Genomic DNA, 27,549 nt, shown 5'->3' on the forward strand with positions numbered 1-27,549 from the left:
ATTTTACCATCCAAAATAACAATACGTCAATAACGAAGCAAGCATAAAAATTTGGGACATTAGGGGTTAGGCAGTTTAGACCCATTAAGCAATTTAAGACTAAATAGATAGTAGTTTCATTGTATTTAATACTTAATAATTAATAGTTGCATATTCTTTTGTATTTTCTAAAAATTTTAATTTTTAAATTCTAACATTCAATATATCAATAACTAAGCATAACAATTTAGGCCATTAAGGATTAGGCAATTTTGGCCCGTTAAGCAAATTAATTAGTTAAGCTATAAGCGTAGCAAATTAGCATTTAAAAGTAACCAAGTACTAAGTAATAAGTGGAAATAGTTAAGTTATAAACATTGCATATGCTTAAGCTATAAGCATTGATCAAGCTTAAGTCATAAGTAGCAAATTAACTAGTTAAGCTAACACGTTGCCCAACTAGTTTTAGCAAAAAAAAAGTGGGGTGGAATAAATTGTACATGCTGGCAATAGGCAAACCCACGAACGCAAAGTCAGGACTCAGGAACTCACGAACACAAAGCATCTCTCATTCCCAAACCCTGTTCAAAGCTCAAAGCCTTAAATCCTCTTCAGATCTACACAAATCCCAAGTTTTTCTTTGATTTCTTACTCAAATCTACCCAAATCACTTCCAAACAGCAACAAGTTTCTTCCCAAATGGATAAAATTTCACAGGGAAGGGCATGCAGTAGATCAAATTCATATGGCGATTTCAAGCACAAATTTCTGTTTTCGCAGCCATGGATCACTGGATCTAAGCTGGATGACTTTGGGGAGAGGGAGAATTGCAGCAAAACTCAAAAAAATCAAGGAACAAATGGCATATTTCAGTATATAGAGCTGTCGGTGGGGAACAATGGTGTAACGGGGTGTAACGCCCGTTATGGCCCATTACCAAAGCGTAACAGCCGTTACAGCCGTGAATTTTTTCCTCACTGCTATAGTGGCCCACATCAATATCGGGCCTTGAAATTCCACTACGAAACGGCCGTTATTTAAAACCATGTTTATTTTAGATAGATAGCTACCCCACATCAATATCGGGCCTTGAAATTCCACTACGAAACGGCCGTTATTTAAAACCATGTTTATTTTAGATAGATAGCTACACAACACAACACAAGTGGGTTCATCCTCCTCCACCATTCCAAGCAATCTAGGGAAACATCTTCCGAAAGTGTTATTAGATCCTTATTCACCTTTCCAGTTAAAGTTATTCTAGGTCTAGTCCTCCTCTTAAATCACTAACTAACTTACCCCGTGCATTATTTTGCTTATGTTGCAAGCACTCGAACCATCTCAATTGTCCTTCTAACTCATCTATCTCATATCTTGTACAAGTGTCACACCAAAGTTATCACAAGTGTTCATTCTTTAATTTTACACCACTCATCCATCTTAGCATTTTCATTTTTGCAACCTTTACCCTCTTGATATGCTGATTTTAGTTGTCAAACAATATGTATTGATAGTCTTAGACCCATCCTATAGAACTTCCCTTTATAACTTTTGAGGCTATTCTACTCACAACATGCCTGATGCACTTTCTCATTTTAATTTTTACCCAACCTCCATTTTTAAATCCATGTACTACATCTCCTCCACTTTCTCCTCCAACTTACATAATAAATCCAAGATAGTGAAATTGACCAGTGCTAAGGATTTCTTGACAATCACATTAAATATTCCCTATAATATTCCTAATAAATTCACTAAAATGCATTTCATATATTTTATGTTGCTTATATTTATCAAATTGGTGCTAGTCTGTGTTGAATAATTGGGTAAAATGGAAGACCTTACTTCAATGATAGGTCTCTCCCTCTATTTATAATATATGTCAAGTACAATACCAATGACCATAATATCCTTACTAACTCACACTAACATAACTCTTAACACATCATAATGTTAAATGACTAAATAACCATTAACACTCCCCCGTCAGTCCGAAGCACATATATCATAAGCTCCAAGCTTGTTACAAATGAATCTCACATGAGCACCTCCCAAAGCTTTAGTAAGCAAATCAACAAGCTAAAACTCAAACTTCACATGAGTGGTTGTAACGAGCTTCTACACAAGTTTCTCCCAAATAAAGTAGTAATCAACTTCAATGTACTTTTTCTACTCATGGAAGACCAGGTTGGAGGCAATATGAATAGCAACTCAATTAACACACATCAACTTCATCAACTGAGAATGTGGAAACCCTAGTTCTTTCAACATGTTCTTCAACCTAATAAGTGCATGTAGGGTGTGCCATAGGCCTATACTCTGACTCGGCACTTGATCTAGCCACCACAGTTTGTTTCTTACTTTTCCAAGACACCAAATCACCACCAACAAAGATGCAGTGCCCCGTTGTGCATTTGTATATCCCTAAACATAAGTGTGACTCCAATTCTAATATAAGAAACCTCTCCTTGGTGCACCTCTACGATATCTCAAAATGCGAATAGCTAACTCGCAACACTTGTTGTGAAGAATATATCTGGTCGAGTGATTGTGAGATAATTTAACTTTCCAACAAGTCTCCACTACCATCCTAGGTTAGGCAACAAATCACTCATATCTGACACTAACTTACCATTGGGATCCATGGGTGTATCAATAGGTTTGGATCCCAATAGCCTCGTCTGATCTAAAAGATCAAGAACATAAGACCTAGAACATACTTCCTCTATGACAAGACAGCTCCCGTACAAGATCTTGATACATCTATACCCAAGAAGTACTTCAATGGTCCCAAGCCCTTCGTCTAAAAGTTACTCTGCAAGAAAAGTTTTAGGTCCTGGATGCCTTGATCATTGTCACCAGTGATTACAATGTCATCCACATACACAATAAGCAAATCCTACCAGATGAAGTATGATGATAAAATATAGTGTGATCTACTGCACACTGTCAAAGGCCCAACTCAAGTACTACAACACTAAATCGGCCAAACCATGTTTTAGGACACTGTTTTAATCCATAATAATCCAAATCATACACTTTCGTATATCCCTTAACAACAAGGCGAACGTTCAAACAAGCCATAGAACCATCAGGATTGACTTTCATATTATATACCCAACGACAACCAACCACATACTTTCCAAGAGGAAGAAGCACCGAATCCCAAGTATCATTATCATGCAACACACGCATCCTTTCAGCCACTGCAGCCCACCCAGAATGGGATAAGGAGGGCTTTAGAAATAGATTTTGAAAGAGCAACAGAAGATAAAGTACTAACGAAACAATAATACAAGGGTGACAAGAAATCATAACAAACAAAATTAAAATTGGATGTTGCGTACAACTATACAAGTGTGTTTACCATTCCGAATAGCTATAGGTGGCTTAACATCATGGGCAATAAGATCATCTGACAAGGGAACTAGAGACACAGTAATAAAATTTGGAGGACACTCACCTCCCTTGAGTCTCCATGTGTATGCTTGCAAATTGGGATGATCCAAGCAATGAGACAATATAGGAGGATTGGGCACAAAGAGTAGGTTGAGATCTAGAAGGCAAGACAGAGGAAGAGACTCGTCAAGGTCCACAAAACTCAAGGAATCAGAGTAATATGATGTAGACTCAAAAAAGGTTACATACAAAGAATCGATGTAAAGTATGGCTATAACACCAATATCCCATTTATAGCCCAAAAAAATACATTTGATAGCACGAGGATCCAACTTATCCATTCCTGGAGTTAACTAATGGACAAAGAACACACAATTGAATACATGAGGAGGAAGGGAGAAGTAAGGAGCCTTAGGGAAGATAACTAAATATGGGATTTTATCACGAAGAACAAAGGATGGCATTTTATTGATGAGGAGCAAGCTGTAAGCACATCATTACTCAAAAAAACTTTGGGGACATTCATTTGATACAATAGGGTGCGAGTGATTTCAAGAATATATCTATTTTTTCGCTTCGTGGAGTGGGGCACGAAAGGACTAATGGATCATACTAGAATTAGTCATATAGGTAGTGAATTGAGTATTGAAGTACTCCTTAGCATTATCACTACAAACTATCCTAACTCAAATATCAAATTGAGTCTTTATTTGAGAACAAAATGCAAAAAAGATATTAAACAACTCAAAACAATCTTTCATTAAATGTAACCAAGTCATTTTGGAGTACTCATCAACAAATGTAACAAAGTACCGAAACCCTAACTTCAATGTGACATGACTAGGACCCTAAATATCATAATGAACTAGCATGAAAGGACTAACCACCCATTTGTCGACCCTGGAAGCAAAGGGGACACGATGATGTTTTCCCAATTGACAAAAGACGCACACTCAAGATTGGACAAAGAACTCAATGTAAGAACAAGTTGTTTCAATTTGTCCAAGGATGGATGACCAAGGCGACAATGGACTTGAAGTCGTGTAGCTGCAGCAGTGCAAGCAATGGGAGGAGAAAGTGGCTCAAAAGTAGTTAAGCTCATGAGACTCACGTCCTATGACAATTGTCTACCTCGTCTTTAGATCCTGAATAACCACAGAATCAGGAAAGAAAGTGAGAGAACAATTTCAAGACTTCGTAAGTTTACTAAGTGACATGAGATTGAAAGGAGATTTAGGAATGTATAAAACAAAAGGAAGAGAGATGGAAGAAGTAGGATTTACTGTTCCTATCCCCTTAACAACAATAGTGGACCCATCAGCAAAGGTAACTTGAGGTAGATTTTTAGGATACTGGAGGGCAGAAAAGAAAGTGGTTGCACCTATTATGTGATCAATGGAAGCAAAATCGATAACCCAAGGACTAGTGGGAGAGATACCAGATGCAATGTGATGAGATGCTTGTTGGGATGTTTGATATTGTAGGAAATGCTCTTCCTCCGCGATAGTAATAGACTAATAGTACGACGTTCACCTAAACAAATTCCTGACGATGGAAACACATTTTGGGATTGGAGGACACCATCCCAATACACACAAAACCTCGATACAGCAGCAAATCAGAAATACACAGCCAACAAATTTTTTCTTGGGACTCCAAAGGTGAACTTCTAGACCAGCCGAAACAACCACAAGTGAACTTCCAAACCAACCGAACCAAACACAATCGATTCAACTGCCGATTCAACCACGAATGAGTCACCAACAAATGGACATAGCACAGCCACAAACCTACAAAATCAATGTATAAATGCTGCCACTGCTCCAAGAGACTTGGACACAGCCCCAAGAAAACACCACACATATCTACCAATACCAAACAGCCTCTATACAGTAGAAAATCTGAAGTGCACAGAGAACAACATCCTCCTGAAATTCATGGACACCATCCCAAAACATTCAACAACCAGAGCAAACCACAAGCACACAATGAACAAGAAAGATAAAAATGAATCAAGAACACAGCAATACCACTGTTTCAGCCTCAATGAACTCTATAAGCATTGACCAACAGCTTCAGGCATTAGCAAGCAATCATTCCCGGAATGCCGCACGTGAGCAACTAAAAAAGGTGATCTCTTTGGACAAAAAAAATGACAAGCAACTTGGTATTATGGTGCGAGGAAGGATTCAAGACATTTGGGAGGAAATCAGAGCAAAATGGCTGCTCAAAAGTGTCACACGTGCCGGCGCGTGGGGTCGGCACTGCCGGCTTTTAGCTGGCATGTGGCAACGTGTGAAGGCTCCTCTAGCTGTGAAATTTTGAGGGCTGGCAAATCGGAAGGTTCTGAGGCTTTCTATGTGGTTAGTTTTGCAAAATATGAGGTATTTCTTGAGGTGTTGAAGAGGGCAGCAACGTCCAGGATTTTTCCAGCGACTGCAGCTTTTTCCAGCAACTGCTGAACCTGCTCCTGTTGATGATGCTATGACCCTTCTACAGCAGCAGGTTGCGTGGTATTGTGATGTTTAGAGCTTGATTTAGCGGCGGTCATGCAATTAGAGTTTAGGTCGGATCTTGCTCTAATACCATGTTGAATAATTGGGTAAAATGAAAGACTTTATTTCAATTTTAGGTTTTCCCTCTATTTATAATATATGTCAAGTACAATACCATTGACCATAACGGCCTTACTAACTCACACTTAGTAACATAACTCTTAACAAATAATAGTAATGTTAAATGACTAAATAACCATTAACAGTCTGGATACAACAAAATCATTCTATTAGATCTAAGGTACTCATGCAACCTAATAAGTACCTTGTGTCAAAATTTAGAAATTCTATGGATTGAATATTTAGTATTCTCTTATTTATTACATGTGTCTCCTATTTAAGCAGAATATCTTCACCTATCCTTAGTAAGAAAAGAAAAAATTAAGAAAATCATTTATTCAAAAGCTAGTTCTAGTTGGCCTCTAATTCGCCAATCAAGACAAATTTCATATGCAAATGACAGAAACTGGAGAAATGAATGACTGTGATGTTCTCCTCTTGGCTCCCTCGAGTCCTTGAGCATGGCGAAGATCTCCCCGACACTCTTTTCTCCTCTTCCTAGTTTTCTTCACCACCAAGAAGATCGTATACATGCAATTTCTACTCTCGAATCCGAACCCTAGCCGACTATTCTCTTATCAAAGTTGAATCTTCCTCACGAGACACCCTTCTTGTAGCTCTCTATAATCAAAGCCAAAACCAAGTCAACTGATTCAAAGTCGACTCTTCTTCGACAATCATCTTTCTTTGAGTTGTATTGCTTGACCATCAGGATTCCTGAAATCATTCATAGAGGCTTCTGCTCGACCCAGTGTTCTTTTTTATATTCCAACCATCCAAATCTGTCTTGCTCGTACTTGACACATGGATGAGTGAGTTTGCTACATTCAAAACTGAGAGAAATGTGATCTTAGTCATCTATTTGGGCTTGACAACCTACGGTATCATGGAATACATAGGAAGACACGTCTCATACATTGTGTTGGACAAGGAGGAATCTCGTATGGGTCCTTAAGATTCTAGGTGCACTTTGTGAGGCCAAACAATGAGACTACTGCTAGTTTCCATGGTGCCAAATTGACAAAGGATGGAAATAGGGCGAGTTTGAAGGTTTTTGAAAATGGCAGAGGCAGGTTTGTGTGCATGGAGAAGGACAATAGCAAGTGCCTCCTTGATGTTCGTACTCCTGAGGGTGATCAACAAATGGGTAGAGGGCCTTACTACATTGTTGGAATTCTCATCGCCCAGAGACAAGGCCTCCAAAACCTACAAGGGCCACTAGAGATGCTCAGACTCTGGATCTCTGAATGTCAGGCCATAGGAGAAAAGTAAGAGTGCTCCACAGACTTTCCTTCGCCGACATTACCAGAGGATTTTCAATGACTAGGCCTAATCCAGAAATGGCTTTCATACACAGCCAAAGGGATAAGGGGTTCTGTCCTAACAAGTATCCCAACATCATATGAGAAACTGAACAAGTCACAGGGGAAGCTTCTAAAGTTATCGAAAGGTCCTTTTTGAGGAAGAAAGGATGTGATAAGGTTGGGTTAGACACCTTAAGCCCCAAAACACATGGGAATAAAATATCAAAGTCAGTGTGGGTTATCAAAGACAAAGCTATTGTACTAACAAGGGATGGCAAGAAGAGCTCAGTATAAGATACACAGCAACTTAGACCTGTGGAAGAAGTGGCAGGGGGTAGAGTAGAGTGCGCAGGTCCGTCAGCCCTGCAGAGGGCAACAGTTTTTTGGGGAAATCAAAGGCACAGAGACAATTTGCAGCATAGCAGTGAGCCCTATGATCAGCAAGGAGCAAGAAAAAAGAAGCAATAAGTTTCTTCCTTTGTTATCAATTACAATATAGGATAATGAAGAAGAGGAGCTGAACTATTACTCAAAAGAATAGTTGAACTGACTCAGAAGAAAGAGATAGGTAACACAGCTGAGTCTGAGAAGGAACTATTGTGCCAATTAGATGAGAGCAGATCTCGAAGCTGCAAAATAGGAGGGGTTAAATCAGTTTTTTGCTGAAATTAACAGAGATTTTGTGAAGGGGGGGGGATCCTTAACTGTAAAAGTATAGTTAAGACCCCAAAAGAGTCGGAGACTGTATTCAGCTGGATCCTAAGAATGCACAAGAAATTTTATTAAACATTATTTTGATCATTTGTTAACTTTAAATAATGAGAGGCCTTGGTCTTCCTATCCCAGCCCTGGGCCAAATATTTCTCATGTGGTTAAGTCGGTTATTCCTTCTAGAGGTGTTTGGGGGGATGAGTCTGTGAAGGGTGATATTTACAAGGAGGATCCTGGTCCATCTAGAACTAGTAAAGGTATCCTCCTCCCTTCTAAACACTTTCTTTCTTCAGATACTTATGCCAAAGGGGGGTTTCTAATAGAAGAGATGACTGTGGGGTTTGCATTGAGAGTGGTCAGACAAACAACCTAGACCCACAAAACTCCTTGGGGATTTGGGTTTGCAACTATTTGACAATGCTAGAAAATTGGTGAGGGAAGGTTTAAGCCCTAGGACTTATGATAGGAGGAAAAAGAAAGTCCAGAAAGAGCTTAAAAACCTTGTTTCTTTGATTAACTATCGGGGAGGTACCGGGTTGGGGACGGGGGGTAAGCGTGTTCAGTTATGAAGATTGTTGGTTGGAATGTTAAAGGCCTATTGGGGGGGGGGGGGGGGGGGGGGAAGAGACTAGGAAAAGGAATTTGATTAAGTGTTGGTCAAGTACTCCCCAAAAATTGTCCTTGTCCAGGAAACCAAATTGGAAACCATAGACAAGGAGGAAATTAGGAGTATCTGGGATGGTCATGGTAACGATTGGATATATCTACCCTCGCGCAGTGCCTCTGGTGGTATCCTTATCATGTGGGATTCTCGGAATGTATCTAAAGTGGACACATTAGAGGGGTTTTTTTCCCTTTTAGTGTTGTTTGAAGTGAGAAGGAGGGGTCAATGGTGGGTTGCATTAGTGTATGGGCCTTTTATACCAACTCTTAGGAGGGTTTTTTGGGATGAAATTTACTTTGTTTATGGGATCTGCACTCCTAGGTGGATAGTGGAAGGGGACTTCGATGTGGTAAAATTTCCCATAGAGAAGAAAGCAGGGGCAAGGTTTCTGCAAGTATGCAGAACTTTGACTCGTTAATTAAGGCCTATGATTTGAGAGACTTCCCCTTGGGTAATGTTTCTTTTACATAGTCCATAGGGGGGACTAGAGCAGTTTCTAGTAGATTAGAAAGATTCCTATTTCTCAGGAATGGGATGACGAGTTTCAGAATCTCACTCAATGTACTCTCCCTAGACCACATCTAATCATTTTCCTCTCTTGTTAGAATTCAATAGGGGCGGCATCCCCCCCCCCCCCTCCTCCTCAGGAACTCCCTTTAGGTTCATGAACATGTGGTTGGACCATGTTACTTTCAAGCCTTTGGTCAGTGAGTCTTGGGGGAGGATATGGAAAGGGGATGGAAATATTTTAGATTCATGAAAAACAAATTGAAACGTTTGAAGGAGAAGCTAAAAGCTTGGAATAAGGAGGTTTTGGTGATGTTAGAATTAGAAAATCAAGACTATTGAGAGTGTTGGTCTTCTTGGATAGGAAGGAGAAGGAGTCTATTATCTTGAATAGAGACGAGACTAGAAGAGTTTCTTTAAAGAGAGAGTTAGAAGAGGTGATTTTTCAAGAATTAAGGAGTTGGAGGCAGAAGACTAAATTCAAATGGATTATAGAGGGTGACTGTAACTTTTCTTTTTTCACAGGTTTGCTAATGTCAAGAGGAGTAAAATTTTGACTAGAGAGTTAGATGTGGGGGGAGGGGTAGTCACCAGTGATCAAGGTCAAATTGCCTCCGCTATTACCAACTTCTTTTAGAACTTGTACTCAAAGGAGGAATATTGTAGATTGGTGTTAGAGGGTTTGGATTGGAATCCTTTTTCTATTAATCAAAAGAGTTGGTTAGAGAGGCCCTTTGAAGAGGAGGAAGTAAAGGGCGTGGCTTTTGGTATGGATAGGAATAAGGCCCAAGGCCTAGATGGATTTAACATAGATTTTTTCCAAGATTGTTGAGAAGTTGTTAAGGGTGATTTGCTGAAAGTTTTACTGAATTATTTGGGAATTGGATTTTGAGCAAAAGCATCAACTCCTCTTTTACTGCCCTGGTGCCTAAAAAGCGTATCTATTAACATTGAGGGTTTTAGGCCTGTTCGCCTTGTTCCTAATGTACATAAAATCATCACTGAAGTCTTAGCTAATAGGATGAGTGAGGTGCTTGTTGATACCATTTCTACTACCCAGAGTGTGTTTGTTGGGGGGAGGCAAATAGTGGACGCTATAATTGTGGCCAATGAGATGGTGCAGGATGTTCGTATGAAAAAGAAGAGCGGTATTGTCTTTAAATTACATTTTGAGAAAATCTATGATAGAGTGAGTAAGCTTCTCGAATAAAGTCCTTGAGAAAAAGGATTTCATCAAGCATTGGCATCCATAGATTAAGGGATGTTCATCTAAGTGTGACTAAGTGGTTAGATGGCTGGAAGGGGGCTTTTCTCTCTTTATGGAGCTTGTATTTCTAGTATTCCGTTAAATTTCTTGTCTATGTTTAAGATTCTAATGGGGACTACTAGCAAGCTTAAGAAAATCATGAGACTCTTTTTAGGGTCTGGTGGGGGTTGGGGGGTGGATCATAGGGACCACTTAGTTAGCTGGGTGAGGTTTGCAGGTCAAAAAATGAGGGAGGGTTGGGTCTAGGGACGTTGGTGTCTAAAAACATGACTCTTTTAGCTAAGTAGCTGTGGGGCTTCCCTTTAGAAGAATTGTCCCTTTGACATAGAGTAATTAGAAGTAAGTTCGAGTTAGATGAGAATGGGTGGAATACCAATGCTAGTCTAAGATGCTCTTTGGGTAGTTCATGGAGGTCCATTTCTTATATTTATCCATATTTCATCCCTCACACCAAACTTGAGGCAAGGAGGGGCTCTCAGATTCGTTTTTTGAAATACCCTTGGTTGGGTAATGCATCCTTACTCGCTTCATTACCTCGTCCTTTTCAACTGAGCTCCGAGCAAAATAGAGCCACATCTTTCTTCATTAGGGATTTGAGTAGCCCATTTGTTTCCTAGAATCTCCATTTTAGGAGACCTCTTAATGACAAGGAGTTGGTGAGCTGTTTTTTTTGTTATCTCTATTGAATGGGAGTAATCTTTCTTCGGAAAGGGATGTTCGGTCTTGGTCTTTGGATCAGTCGGGAGTGTTTTCTTGTAATCTTTTTTCGAATTCTTGACTCACTCCAATTCATCTTTCCGACTCTATCGTTTCATTTGAAAGCTAAGGCTCCTCTAAAATTAAGGCTTTCACTTGGTTGGTTGTGCTCAATAAAATTAATACGGATAACTCGTTGCAAATTAGGAGACCTTTGAAGGCTCTCTCTCTATGTATGTGCGCTCTGCTACAAAAATTCTGAGACGGATTCTCATCTTCCTTTGCACTGTAAATTTTCTTGGAGGATTAGGAATAGGCTTTTTGGTATTTCTGGAGAGAGATGGGTTAGCCCATCTTCGGTTGGTGAATTGTTAGCTATTCCTTTCACAGGATCTGGTAGGAGAAAGGATAAGGCAGTCCTATGGAAGAGTGGAATACTTGCAGTTTTATGAGGGTTATGGTTGGAGCATAATGCAAGGATATTCAATGGGAAGAAATTAAATTGGGTGCTGGCATTATATAACATTCAGAATTTGGCCTCACCGTAGTGTGCTGGCTTGGATTTTTTCAAAAGAATTAGTTTCCACAAGTTACATAGAGATTGGAGGAACATTTTGGCATGTTGATCTTTTATATTTTAGCTTTTATTTGTTGTTTTCTCTGGATTTTTCCAGGCCTTTTTTGGGAGATGTCTGATTCTCCCTTGTGTAAATTCTCTTCCAATTAATGACATATTCTTTTGCTATCAACAAAAAAAAAAAGACATATAATGAAAGTTCATTTTAGATATGCCTAGTAACTTCATCCATTACTAAAGCAAAAAGGTTAAGTAGAAAATTGGTGTACACCTATTATGACTAAAAATTTATTGAAATCTACATACCTATTACCTACTCACCCCCCCCCCCCATCTTTTTTTCTAGCACCCTCGAAGTCCCCCCATGTATCCCATCACAAGCTTTGTCTAGGTCAATAAAAAACAATGTGCAAGTTCCTCTTCTTTTTTCTAAGAATTCCTTATCTTCTTAATAGAAACATAAATTTTTGTAGTTGATCTCCCAGGCACAAAACCAAATAGATTTTCTAAAACCCTCATTTCTAGCCTTAATTTTTCTTCAATTATCCTCTCCCAAAGTTTTACCATAGGACTCATAAGTTTAATTCCGTGATAGTTATAACAATTTTGAGGATCACCTTTATTTTTATGCATGGGTATTAAAAAGTTTTTCTCAGCACATCTCACATTTTCTTAGTCCATATAATTTGGTTAAAAAACTTGTTAACAATTAAATCCTCCTAATTGCTTCCAAACTTTAATTGGGACCATTCAATCAGATTTTTTCCATTTTTCATCTTCTTTAATACACACTTAATTTTATTGGCTCTAATTCTTCATGTAGATGTCAACTTTTTAGCCTTTTCCTCATTTGTCAATTCTAAGTTTAACCCTTGTATTTAATACTTACATTAAAAACAACTTAATAAGTTGGTCATTATTCTTTCAGATCTTCTTATCTAGTTAAAACTTTATCATTCTCATTTTTTTATATATATATTTGATATTACCTAGGCCTCCACTTTTTTCTTCTCTAGCTGTAGGAAGTTTAATATGTCTTTTTTTTTTCCCTTCTTTAGAAACTTAGTTTAGTTATAAATTATTGCATGCTCTAAGTTTAACTTCATAGACAACTTTTTTGAATCATTTCTATACTTCTCAAAATTTTACATATTTCTACATCACTATACACTAAATCGTGTTCTCTTTGTCGCAAGCGCAACTACTTTTTTGACATATTAACCCCACCACCAACTCTCTCTTACTAGCCATGCATTCACATAAAACCTCTTTCACTCTAGCTTTAATCGAACTAGTAGCGATATTCCAACAAGTGTTTGTATCTTCATTATCTCCTATTATCTAATCGCCTTTTTTATATTATCTCCCATTAGGTTTAACCACAGGTTTCTTAGATTCATCTTTTACCCCTTCTCTTCCATTATTTAATGCATCTTACATTAATATACTTTATATATTTATACTTTCAACTTAAATAACTTTACAATCCTTACATTATAAATGATCTACCTCTTAGTTCAGAACAGTCCATTAGGTTTTTAATTTTATATAGGTGGCTATAAAGTGAAATTTTCATATAACAAATCATAACTTAAAAAAATGTTAAACTGTGGATTTTGCCAATGATTTTTTTTTACATTATTTAAAATATAAATGCTTGATAATCAAAGACAACTGAACAAGACATAAATGAAATTTGAATGGTTAAAATAATTAACTTCAAAGTAGAATGCCCACACAGACATGAGCAAATTTTTACATTAATATAGCAATCAAATAATTTGATTCGAGCCCATGCCATTTTGTTATGCAATTCAAACATTATTTCAATATTTTGTAGATCAAAAAGTCAAAATGTTATAGCCTGAGTTAACAAAGGAGACATAACAACACTTGCTGTGCAAAATATGCTGGAAAAGACCAAATAACAATAACACTTGTATGCAATGGAGACCAAATATAGGCAGAAAAAACATATACTACATGTTTGGTACATAGGAATGGAATGAATTGGGGGGAATTGAATCGAACTTATCACTTGATTTTGTCATGCTTCCCATTCAAATTTTTATTCCATTCCTTTCCTATTCCCATTCCATCCGCAAACCAAACACGACGTATAGCTATTGCAACAAGGATCAGACTCCAGCAACTTAACAAAGCTTAAAAACCATAACTTACACCTTTTTTGTGCAAACTTAAGCTACAATCTATAGCAAAACAGGTAGAGGCCCTCTTCTTTCAATCCAATTCTATCAAATTTCCTTAGATGAGGAAATAATATGAATTAACTAATTGCAAAATTCTTCATGGTAAAAAATAAGATCTAAAATAATAGTCAGCCCTTATTTGGCACCTACTTATAAAACTTACGGCAGAGTTGCAATACAATTTTATTTTATTATGCAACATAATAATATAATAAATCAAACCAACCAAAAATAGGAATATTCGTTCTCAGTTGGATGTGATGTGAATGGCATAGTATTTAACCTCAACCGCAAAACAAACAAAACATGTACACAAGCGAAAAAAAACCAAACTCAAACCATGTAACGGTCAGCTGTATTTCCACCTATACTATATTTGGACAAAAACACTGTCAAAGTATTTATTCTAAGAAGGTTCTTAAATTTATAATTTGTCTGGTTCTCAAGTAAATTAAAAACAAATAACAACATTTTTTTCTTGGAAAGAAAGACGCTGTATTGAAAAGTATACGAAGAAAGTACAGAAAAGTAGAACCAGAAATCCTCAAACATAACAAAAAGGAAAAACAATATTCTAAATAAGGCATTCCATTCTCTGACAACATCTTGAAAACAGAAACCCTTAACAGCCAGGCCTGTAAGCCCAAAGAGAAGCCAGGTATCAGACCCTCCCAGATAAATCCGAATGATAATCTCTTCCCTTTAAAAACTCTTAACATTTCTTTCCAACCAAATTCCCCACAAAACAGCCCCATCAGCACATTCCACAGCCTTTTAGCATCCTGAATTTTCCCAAAACCAGCAAAAGTAATAGTCAAATGACCTTTTCCACATAATTTGGACAAACACATAATTCTCCAAACACCCCAAAAGAAGAGTTCCACAAGTTCCAAGAAAAAAAAAATGAATAAACAAGTGAGGCACACCCTGCCATGAAAACAAAGCTTCAGAAGGTCTCCTACTATGCAACAGATTGTTGGTGTTAAATGCTGGTGAAACAAAAGCCTTAATCTTATGAGAACTTTAGCCTCCAAAACGCCAAGGAAAAATCGCATTAACCTTAGGAAGATGAGAAAAGAAATATTTACAAGAATACTTCCCCCAAGAATCCAAAGACCAAAACTCTACCATCACTCCAACTGGAGATATGGCAACTCTCCAGTAAAATGAGTAAAGAAAACTCCACCACTGCTTTATCATTCAAACCCCTTCTAAGGTGAAAATCCCAAGAAAATGAATCCCTCTCAAAAATAAGAAGAGAGGAAGCCACATCATTATGACGGGAAGAGAGGTCATATAACTAAGCAAAGGAAGAAGATAAAGTGGACCACCCCACCCCCTTTCGAAAAAAAAAGCCCAAAGATCTTCCCAAATTGTAATATGATTACCGTTCCCCAATTGAAATTTTGTGAATGGAAGAAAAGAAGGATAAAACTGAGAAATGAACCTCCAAGGACTCTCATAAGAATTTCTAACACCCCAATTAGCATCCCACCCAGTATTATGTAAACCTCATTTACTTTTTATTACTACGTGCCGAAAGAGAATTCACCTCTACAGAAAACCTCCACAAACACATGGCCAAAAGGGAGGTGCTTTTAGACACCACATTACCAAGACTCAACCCTCCTCTTCTTTAGACCGAAAAACCACTTTCCACCAAACCAAATTATGTCTCCCCTCCCGTATACCTGACCAAAGAAAATGCCTCATAAGCCTCTCCAACTTATTGGCTACCCTTCCCAAAATAATAAAAAGAGAAAAAAAATAAAAATAAAATATAAATAAATAAATAAATAAAATACTGCGAGATATGGCTGCTCCGAAAAATATTCATTCTACCAACCAAGGAATACAAAGTGCCTTTCCACCCATCCAACCACTTAGCTACCTTAGAGACCACCAGATCCCAAAGGCTGACAAGCAAGGCTTAGCTCCCAAAGGAACTCATAATAGACCAAATGCCACTCCGAAACCCCACACCTAGCTATGGAAGTCAACTCCAAAACCCTCGCAGGACTAACCAGACCAAGACCACACTTCCCCAGATTGATTCTAAGTCGAAATATTCTTAAAAAATCTGTTGGATAGTAACAATGTCAAGCGAAAGAATCCACATGATCATCTGAAAAAATAACAGTATCATCTGCTAATTGCGAATGAGACAGAATAACCACCTCCTTACCCACCTTTATACCTCCCACCATCCCGTACCAATAGTCCTATCTATCATTCCAGTCAACACATCCACCACAGGAATTAAAAAAAAGGGGGATAACGAACCCCTCACATAGCTCTCCTAGAAGAAAACCAATCTTTAGCTTGCCCATTAATAACCTAATCCAACTTCCCCACATAACTCAAATGTCCTTACTCCCAAGTCCCAAGGACCATAGACTGTATCCCAAAAAAATCCCAACAAATGCTATCATAAGCCTTCTCAAAGTCTAATTTAAACACAATTCCACTCTTTTTAATTATAACAAACATCCTCCACAACTTCATCAGCAACCAACACAGCACCTACAATCTGCATCACTATGCCATATCTCCATTGGAATATCTTTAAGTTTCAGAAGTCCCCCAGAAAAATAAAAAATCTTCTAATTTCTCTATAAGTTGCATAAATCAATCTTCAAGCTTTTTTTTTTTTTTTTTTTTTTTGCGTGGGGGCGTTGGAGGTGTTGCATATCTTCCAAAACTTAAAAGACATTTCAAAGGACAAGCTTTAATTTGGTGTTTTTTTTTTTTTTTTTTCTAAACTTTGTCTTGGGCCATTATTTCAAAAAATACAATAGTTTTATTATTCTCTTGATGAGAAAAATGAATCATTATTGTAAAGGTATGACAAGGATAAAACAAAGTAACTATGAGAATTATATAGAAGTTAAAATAGAAATAATGTCATCTTGACCATTAGGACTATAAATGCATCGAGCTTTGTATTGCAGCTATTCAAGCTTAGCATGATCACTCTTAAATAAAGTTTAAACAATCATGAGCTTGACCCAGCTGATTGAATCTCATTAATGAGTTTATACATGCCATCTCATTTAACTATCATGAAAATGCTTACTAAAATCCAACACTTACAGCACATAAATGGAAGAGCTTCCCTCCATTAGTAATTGTGATAAAAAAGCCAAAAATGAAATCAATTCCACATGATACCACATTTGCTTTATTATCAGAAAACCTTTCATTGGTGCTTTATATCTTAAATTAAAAAATATGTAACTATAGCCACACAATACCTACCTTAAAGATTGTACTTATTAAGCCAAGCCCTTTGTTGCCAAAGTTTTGACCTTTTTTGGAAGAAAAATAGAAAACATGCTCAAATAAGCTAAGTAATCAATAGGGATTAGGCATCATTTGGCATTACTTAATGATAATCGATAAGTACTTGTTAAAGCATGATATACATTGTTGCCCTACAACCTAATAGCTTAAGCTTTTAGGTGAAGTGGTAATCTAACATGGAATCAGAGCTATGGTTGCCAAGAGGTCCTAGGTTCTAGTCTTGTTGCCCTATTCATTATGCAGTATTGAAAAATTATTGTACTCCTTGTAATGGGTGTTATTTATTGTTGTTTCTCCAAGTGCTATCGTCAGCACATGTGGAAGTGTTAGAGGTTGATATGCATTGTTGGCTCACAACCTAATAGAGTAAGCTTTTAGGAAATGCAATAATCTAACAATAGTGACTTTGAAATGATAATTAATTTAGATGTATTAAGCCCACATTTGGAACCACTTAAAACAAGTACCTATGGTTCTTATCACTTAAAACAATTGTGAATTTGAAACCGTGATTAATTTAGAAGTACTAAGCCCATTTGAACCACCTAAAACAAGTACCTATGGTTCTTATCACTTAAAACAAGGGTGAATTTGAAACGGTAATTAATTTAGAAGTACTAAGCCCATTGGAACCACTTAAAACAAGTACCTATAGTTCTTATCACTTAAAATAAGTACTTGTGCAAAAAAGTATTGTTTGACTCGCATGAAAACAGGTACTTGCTGCAAAAAGTACTTTTTCAAAACAACTTTTTTTAGGGAAAAATAAGTACTTTTCAAGAAGTAACGGGGGATTGCTTTTTCATCCCTTATAAGTGGTTGGTATTCATAATCAGTGGCATTTTCATAATTTCTGAAGACATTGTAGCAATTTCGTAAGTTACAAAAACTTCCCTCCCCAACTCTCACTCCTGTCTCTATCGGGACTATGTGCACTGCACAAAGAGCTCTTTCTGTCAAACGCCCAATCTGCCACCTCATACCTGTTGAATGCCTCTCTTTATCTCTCCCTCAGGCCTGTGCAAGCCATTGCCAACCTCCTCCTTGCGCCATTGTCGCTGCCGCTGCTGCCGCCACCATCTTCACTGCCCTCACCAGCCTACTACTCCTAGTCGCCTCCAAAACTAGATCTAGAATGAGAAGCACATTATTTTCACATAATATTTTTTAACAATTCATCATTATTTTCTCCTCAATAATAAAGATGATGAATAATATTAATTAAATAATTAAAAAATTTTAATGAAAAATTTTAATTTAATTAATAATATTATTACTAACATGAATTAATAAATATATTATCATATCATAATATAGGAATCATATAAAAAAATTTACAATAATAGTAGTTTATTACTTTCAAATTAATGATAAATTATAAAAAATATCATAAAACTAATAATATTGCAACACAAATTAATAATATTATTAATTAAAAAAATAATCATATATTATTTTATTTTATAGAAAATATTAAAAATGGTTCACTTCAATATTTTTTTTTCCTAGTAAGAATTAAGACACTTTATTAAACAAGCTGGAAATGGAAAAAACATACAACAAGAAAAGCGAACAGCAAATAACACAAAAGCCTGCTATACAAGGAACAACTCAAATAACTGCAGAAAGCAAACAGCTACTGATTAGCTTAGAGGTCCAGGTTAATCTTCTTACCACAGGCAGCTAAGGAGCAGTAGAATCAACATTAATCTTCTTTTGCTCAAAAAATTAGCTGGTTCCTGGCACTCCATGTATGATACATAACTACAGTCCAAAAGATTTTCAAGATAATTTCCTTCTTTGCATCTCCCATGGCAGTGAGCTGATTAAAATTGACTTCCCATTTTAGAGGAGGATTCTGGAGGCCAAGATAAGTGTGGGCTTTTTGGTAGATTAAGAAAGTCACAGCGCATTCAAAAAATAAATGATTCCAGGATTCAGGGTGAGCCTTGCAAGCTTTATATGTGGGATCAGCATTTACACCACATTTAGCCACTCTGTCCATGGTGTTGAGTCTGTCATGCCAGGCGACAAAGGAATGTCTTGGTACATGAAGTTTGGTCTAAATGACTTTATGGTATGTGATGTTTGGTCCAAATGATTTTAGTCCAAGTAGCCAACGAGTAATTCTCCCTAATGTCATTCCAAGCTGTGTGGAAGGAGAAGATACCTGTTCTAGTGAGTTTCCATTTTACTTCATCTTCAGCTTCACTATACTTCAACATTTATTATCAGCACTTATTCAAGTACATTTTCAGAAAAGTACTTCCCCATAAGTGGTACCAAATGATGCCATATAAGTACCATTCACTACAAGTACGGGAAAAATATATATATACTGCCTAGTTGTGTCAAAATAAGTACTAATTTTTAAGTACTAATCAAACAGATGGTGTTCGGCTACTCATAATTATTAAATTCAACTAAATGATATCTCCTTAAAATAGGTTGACTAACAAGGGTCAAACAGGGCAAATAATATTTTTTATAAGGTAGCCAGAGCTCATAAAACTCAAACACCAACACACAATGGCCCTGCTCACATACACAGTGATATGCCACCTAGAAATTCATCCTTCTCTTTTAATTTTTTTTCTCTATTTATTTAATTACTTCCTTGCCTGCTTTGTTCTTTTATTTTCTGACCCTTCCCCATTATTCTGTCCAGAAACTTCGTTGTTTCCCCACCCCTTTCCTTAAGTTTTGTTGGCCTTACAAGGCTTAACATCTTGTTTTGATGCTAACAAACAAGAGAAACTTAACATATGTTGTTGAGTAATGATATTTCATGACTCACACGGATCAAGCATGTAAATGCAAGGCCAAGGATCCATTGCAAGCTTACACTTCAAAGAAGGATTTGAGAATGAGAATTTTAAAGATGAGTCACAAAGATGAGTCAAAGCATGGATACAAAGATGATATCTATTAAAGCTTGAAGATCATGAGAGTGTGGATGTTAAAGAGAACGTGCTAAAAGCTTAAAGCTTGAAGACAAGAGAGCCAAAGAAAAGCAAAGCAAGAGAACCAAAAAAAAAAACAAAGCAAGAAAGCTCAAAAGACAAGCATGAAGACTCAAGCGCCAAGAATGTCCAAAGTCCTAGAAGTCTTTATGTAAGTGCTTCATATTTTAAATATCTTTTGAAATATTTTTGAAGCACTTTAGGATACAAAGACTGAGAAACCAGTTCTTGAAAAAACCCTTGAAAATGATTTTAAAAAGTTATATTTGAGTCTTTCAAATAACTAGAGTTTAAAAATCAAAAATATAAATATTTGGAAAAAGAATGGACTGGTCAGCCGACTGACCATAACACACTAAGATTGGCCAGCCGACTGACAAACACCAAGAATGAATAAACCGGCTCAACTGACTGACAGTTTGAACTAGAATTAGTCAGCCGACAGACAACCTGGTCTGTCCAGCCGACTGACCATTTTGAACGTGGTTGAGTCAGCCGACTGACATTTTATAGAATTTAATTTTTGGCAAACAGAAAGGTCTCAGCCACCTGTCCAGCCGACTGACTTTACGGGAATTTGAATTTTAAAAATTAGTTTTTCAAATGAAAACGTTATAAAAACTTGGTGGACACTCCAAGTAACTTGGGAAACAAGGAAACTCATTCTTAAAATTCTATAAATAAGCCGAACCTTGTACAAAACCCGGTCTCACTCTCTTTCCCTTACTCTCTTTAATTTCAGCAAACATATAAACTGTATGGATTTTTTAAATTCCTTAATCATAAAAACTACGTGGATTGGAAATTAAATAAACCAAAGTTTAATTTTGATTTGGGATTGCAGAAACCAAAAAGGGAGTACGTTGGTTGATCAATACTTTGCGGAAACCTCAAAGAGAGTACGTTGATTGGTTAACACCCAAAGACAAATTAACTAAAAGTTTATTTAAATTCTGAGTTGTTGGGAATTTGAGTTGTGGTTTGCATTGAAGAATCAATTTCATTATCTATAGGGCTTGCATAAAATTTCATATACACAGGGCTGTTAACAAAAGCTGAAATTGCCAAAAGATTATCTTGATTGGGTAATTGTGGATTGAACACTTTGATTGTTGAATGGTTGGTTGATTGTTTAAGTTTTATTTACTTGTGTTGTATTGATTACTTTGTTGGTATATGGTTGCGGATTGAATATTGTTTTAAGTATTTAAGGATTCTTGAAAAGAATTAAAAGAAATTTTTTAAACCCAATTCACCCCCCTCTTGAGACTACACCTTAGTTTTCAATTGGTATCAGAGAGGAGTTATAACAAATCCTAACAAGTAGTTATATAAAGATCTAAATGGCACACTTAGGCGTAGCTCCCTTTGGAGAGGGACAATCCTCAACTAGGCCTCCTATATTTTGTGGTTTAAACTACACATTTTGAAAACAACGCAAGAATCTATCTACAAACCATGGATTGGAAAGCTTAGAAGGTTGTCACACATGGTGACTTAATTCCTACTAAAATCGTAGATGGCATAGAAGTACCCAAAGAAGAAAAAGAATGGACCGACCAAGACCATAAGATGTTACAAATAAATTCCAGTGCTATGAATGTTTTATATTGTACTCTAGACATAAATGAATTTAATACGGTCATGGCTTACAAATCAGCTAAGGAAATATGGGATAAATTAGAAGTAACCTGTGAGGGTACTATTGATATAAGGGAAAATCGAATCGATATGCTCACTAGAGAGTATGAAACTTTTAGAATGAACTCGGATGAATCCATCACTAGTATGTACACTAGGTTCACCCACATAATAAACTCCCTAAATGCATTAGGAAAAACATACACCACTTATGAAATGATTAGAAAAATTCTTAGAGGGCTGCCACCTATATGGGAACCAAAAGCCACTGCAATAACCGAAGGAAGAAATTTGAAAAACACCTCTCTAAATGAATTAATAGGTTCTCTCCTCACATATGAAATGGCAATGAATGAAAGAAGTAGAAAAACAAAAGCTCAAGAATCTATAGCCTTCAAAGCTTCAAAAGAAAACTCTAGTAGTGAAAATGAAGAGGATGAACTAGCCTTCATATCTAAGAAACTTGCAAGAATACTAAGAAGAAAAAATAAATTCAAAAGAAGAATCCAAAACTCCGAATCAGATGAAGAAGAAACCAATACAAAGAAGTCAAAGAATAAAATCCCCACATGTTATAATTGCAAGAAGGATGGACCCATAAAACCGGAATGTTCACTATTTAAGAAAGATTCTAAAACGAAAAAGAAAAAAGCAATGAAAGCCACTACTTGGGATAATCTAAGTAATTCAGAAAGTGAATCAAGTGACCAAGAGGTTGCTTATACTTGCTATATGGCTTGGGACGATAAAGAAAGCTCCTCATCCAAATCCTTAAATAGTTCTTGTAATGATTCAGCAGAAGAATCCAATGATGAGTGTATGTCATCTTATGAAGAACTTCAAAATGATTTATTCAAGGTGCATAAGATGTTAGTTAATGTGACTAAACGATACACATCATTGAAATACAAAAATGAATGAGTTATGAAAGAGTTAGAGTCCCTCAAACTTGCTGCAAATGAAAAAGATTCAAAAATCAAGAAAATAGAAAATAAGAATGATGCAGTGATAAAAGAGTTAGAATCTAAAATCTTACTGAAAAAGATAAAGAATTGAAAATCAAGAAATTAGAGGGCAAGAATGAAAAATTGATGAAGGAAGTAGAAGACTTGAGATCCCAATCCTCTATGGAAAATGAGAAAGATCAATATATCCCTGACTTAGAAAATAAAATCACAAAAATGTCTCAAAATCAAGAAAAGGGTAAAACATACAAAATTCAGAAATTTATGATCTCAAGAAAGAAATTGAGGATCAAGCCAAAATCATCTATAACTTCACAAAAGGAAAAGAAAATCTTGATAAAATGATTGGCTCACAAAGAATGTCCTTTAAATAAAGAAGGCATAGGATTTAATGGGGTTAAAAATAAAAAGAAAAAGAATCCCTACATGGGATATTTTACAAAAGCATCCAAAGATTACACTAGCACTTCTTCAAATGCTTACACTCACACAACATGCTACCTATGTAAGAAAAAGGGACATATAAAGTTTGAATGTCCATTAAAAAGAAAGGGTGTGAAAACTAAACAAGTATGGAAAGTAAAAAAACCATCCCCTATGAAACCATCCGGACCCAAGAAAGTATGGGTACCAAGATGAAATATTATGACTAAATCCTTCAATTGATATCAAATCTATGGAAAATCATACAAGGATACTGAACAAAATTGAAATAGACAATAAGGATAAAATTATTATTAATGCTTATCTTATTGAAACTAATTAAAATTGTTGGTCTCAATCAATGAATGAATCATACAAGGCTTAAATTAGAAAGCATTAAGATATATGAAGTTTGAATGTTTATATGAAATCAAAAGAAAAGAATATCTTAAGCAAATTGAGCTTATTGCATGAGTATTTTGATAAAGAAGAGAGCTTGGCAGAAAAATTGTGAAAGAAATAAACTTTAAAAGAAAACAAAGGTCAGCCGACTGACCATAAGCTCAGCCGATTGACTGAACAAACACTTTTAAGGAGAAAGGATAGGTCAGCCGACTGATCATAAGCTCAGCCGACTGACTAAAGGTAAAATTTTTAAAAACAAGTTTAATATAAAATACTTGAGCAACATAAGAACAATCTAAGCAAAAGTGTAGTATGACACACATGATAATGATATACTCCATGTTTATATGATATGCAATATGCTACATGTGTATATCTTGAAATTGGTATCTTGAAATCTTTAAAGACAATGAAAATATTGATGATTTATGGCTCATTATATTTTTAAATTAAAGCATAAATTTTGGTATGATATTGATATATGAATGTGAAATTAATTCTTGACCATGCATGCTAATAATAGATCACATGGATAAATTGAAAAATTTGCATCTAAATAATTTAAGTATCCATAAGTAGTGCATAATGTGACATTAGCATTAGTATCTATAAAGTATATTGGTATCCATGAATATATCAATTAATATTTGAGCATGACAAAATCCATGAGCATGTTATGATGATAATGATATGATATTGGTATTTGATATTAGTATCCATGAGCACATACATGATATGAATCAAATGTTTGAAACATGGATTTAGAAAGCATAATTGGTATCAAAACTAAATGCATTAAATTCAGGGGGAGTATTATCACTTATTGTTTGTATTATGATTTTTCCCTAATTTTTCAATTAATATCATATGAATTTTTTTTTAATTGGTATCATGAATTAATGAAATGTCCAATTAGTATTATTCTTTAATATTTTAATTGAAATCACAAATTCAAAAGTTCAATTGGTATCATGAATTAATGAAATTTTTAATTGGTATCATGACTATTTGACTATTGAAGCAAACTACACATGCCATATTGAAAAATAATAAATCGAGTGTGTACATAAGCATGATATGCATGTTTGATATTCACATGCTCAAAATATGATTCTATTTGAACTTACTCATTTTTGGTATCTTACTCTTTTTGATTGATATCAAAAGGGGAAGAAGTTTTGAGTATTTAAGGATTCTTGAAAAGAATTAAAAGAAATTTTTTAAACCCAATTCACCCCCCCTCTTGGGACTACACCTTAGTTTTCAAGTTTGGATCAGGGACTTCATCCTTCCTTTCTTCTGCCTACCACACCTTTTTTTTATTTTTCTTTTGTTCTTGTTTTGTGCCCATAATAACCTCTTCCTCTACACAACCCTTTCTCTCTTTAAGTTTTTTTTTTCTTATAAGTGAAATTTTATTGAAGAGGTATCATGGGGATGCCAGCCCATGGTACAGTAAGTCAAGCACCCTGAAGGGTGTTACACAAATCAAAGATTACATCATAATCATTATTAATAGTCCCACCATGCCAGCCCTTTCTCTCTTCAAGTTGTCTCTTAAAACTATTAGTTCACAATATTCTCACATCAAAAAGGGAACTCATTATTTCAGGCTCAATCCCCAAATCCACCATACAATTCACAATTCACAAGTGACCAAATCTAGAAATGTATCTCCACCAATTTGCTTCATTAAATCTTTTGCTAGCAGTGAAGATGGTAGCCACTACACCAAGAATATTTCGTGCAACTTTTCAATATGTGGCTGAGCAAAATAAAGCTATGTTTGGTGGGTTGCCGTAGACGACGGGCAACAGTTATTGCTAATGATGGGACAGAGGTTCAATAGCTTAGCATGTGTGGGAGGGTGTATTCTAGCCATTGCAGATTTGGGTTATTTCCACAACTTTCTACCATCAAGCTACAGTGTCCATTTCATTATGGTAGCCATAACACTTAAAATTACAAGTAGCAAAAGCAAGCTTGAATTACTTCTGAAAAAAATCTCTTAAATGAAAGAGTTCTTACAAGCACCTAACATTGCAAGTACTCTTTAGGAATTCAACCGAACTTCTTTTTTTATCACAAGTACTTATTATAAGTGATAATGCAAAAAGTACTTTTTCATAAGTGGTACCAAACAGGTACGAAATCTGTTTTCACAAGTAGATTTCACTTACCACTTGTACATTCTTTCCTAAATCATTAGCAATATAATAGCCACTCAACCATCTTGAAGGCACAATAATAAAAACTAGCATATTTTACTGATTGATTATTGGTGTAAGAATATCTGAAAGTTTTAATGTTAATATCATGAAAAATCCATGTGATGAAGAATCACCAATGGAGAACTTTAGGTGTATATTTGGTAGCTAGGACTTTCATTTTAGGTTGGGATATTTCTGTTTATTTTAGAAGTTTGGCTAATAGTTTATTTTGCATATCTAAGTACTTTGGGTTTATTTCGTAATTCCTTGTCTTATTGGGGTTTTTATGTATGTGTTAGTAGTAGTAGTGGTACCAGTGCTGGACATCAGATTGCAGTTTCCTTCCATCTCTCTCTCTCTCACCCGCAGGTTCCTGCTGTTCTTCTTCAATTCTCACTCTTATCTCTGAATTCTAATACTCTCCTAAATCAAATTGGTATCAGAGCAAGCCACAATCACCACACAGCCATTCAAAATTGCAGAAAATTGAGCAACTACTACCTGCAACAAAATTACAGTTTTTCCACTGGTTCGAAACCCCAACTTCCAGCAAGAATTTCTCAACGCCTCCAACACTACCACACACAGGCACCACTGAAAAACACCTCCCTGCAATTTTAACTCCACCCAATGAGGGATTTGAGCCCACATACCACTTGCAGGTGTTCCAGCTTACCCTTTCTGAAAGCTCAGATCTGCCAGTATTCTCTCGACCTGTGACCACCACTATTCAACTCCCCAACTCTTGATCTGCCACCAGCCAGACTTTCATTGCTGGAGGAGCTTCTCCAGCAATGCTGCCAGCGCACACACCCCACACACCTACAACCTGCGACTCAGAAACTGCCAGGGTCTTCTCCTTGTTTCATATTTGCAGGAAATTGTTTCCAATGCAATAGATTGGGTTTCCTTGAGATTTCGAAACACAATTTAGGAGAAATTCATGTGGTAGCCTGTGATACATGTTTGGAGGATAATTTCAGCACCAACACTGGATTCAGACTTCATTTGTTGCATTTTGTGAGCTTTAAATTTCTCAGAAATTTAAGAAATTGGGAAGTTATCTTGAGATATTGGACTGCCAACACAAATTTTTCAGAGTTTTGACGACTTGCCAGCATTTCAGATTGAGGCCCAACCGCTGTGTTTCGAGATTTACTGCAACAATTTGGGTGTCCTTGGCAAGATTTTGATGTTGGTTTGAAGAAATCCATCTTCCATATTAATACATAGTTTTGGAGGCTAAGTTCAGCGTGCCAGCACACTCATCCATGTTTACAAGTGGAGTTTTCATGGAGCATCAGTGAGCAATTAAAGTGAAATATTTTAAGAATATCTCGAAACTACAAAGTTAGAGCAAGAACCTTTTGGTAACATTGTAAGAACCTACACTACTTGGGCTCCATAGAAATTGATTTAATGTTGCTTATCTATTTGATGGGCTTATCTGAATTTGCATCTGTCCATATTTAATCTCCAGTTGAATTAAAAAAGAGTTAGTTCCGCATATGTGGTTTAGTTCCGCATATGAGGTTCCTACCTAGCTGGCAATTTTCAACAGTTACCAGACCGACTGTGTAGTCTTAGACAACTTTCTTCTAATGTCACCGATTATTACCTTAAAATTAGAGACCTCATTTACCAGTGTGCTCTTAATAAGGAACCTAGAGTGTTAATTTTGTCCAAGGGTTGAGAGATAAAATAGTACAC

General features: G+C 36.2%; 1 protein-coding gene across 11 annotated transcripts in view; it reads right to left on the reverse strand.

Moving 5' to 3' along the window:
* The window catches only part of LOC131157368 (uncharacterized), a 33,370-nt gene that overhangs the window by 1,591 nt on the left and 4,230 nt on the right, over positions 1-27,549 (reverse strand). Inside the window, exon 8 of one of the 11 annotated variants that reach the window (XM_058111460.1) lies at positions 18,049-18,362. The exons of the other annotated variants lie outside the window; for them this stretch is intronic. The gene's annotated coding sequence lies outside the window, so the exon portion shown is untranslated. Of the gene's footprint in view, positions 1-18,048; positions 18,363-27,549 lie in introns of those variants that run through there. 11 annotated transcript variants of the gene reach the window in all.

Source organism: Malania oleifera, chromosome 6 (assembly GCF_029873635.1).
Source record: "Malania oleifera isolate guangnan ecotype guangnan chromosome 6, ASM2987363v1, whole genome shotgun sequence".
NCBI classification, from domain to species: domain Eukaryota; kingdom Viridiplantae; phylum Streptophyta; class Magnoliopsida; order Santalales; family Ximeniaceae; genus Malania; species Malania oleifera.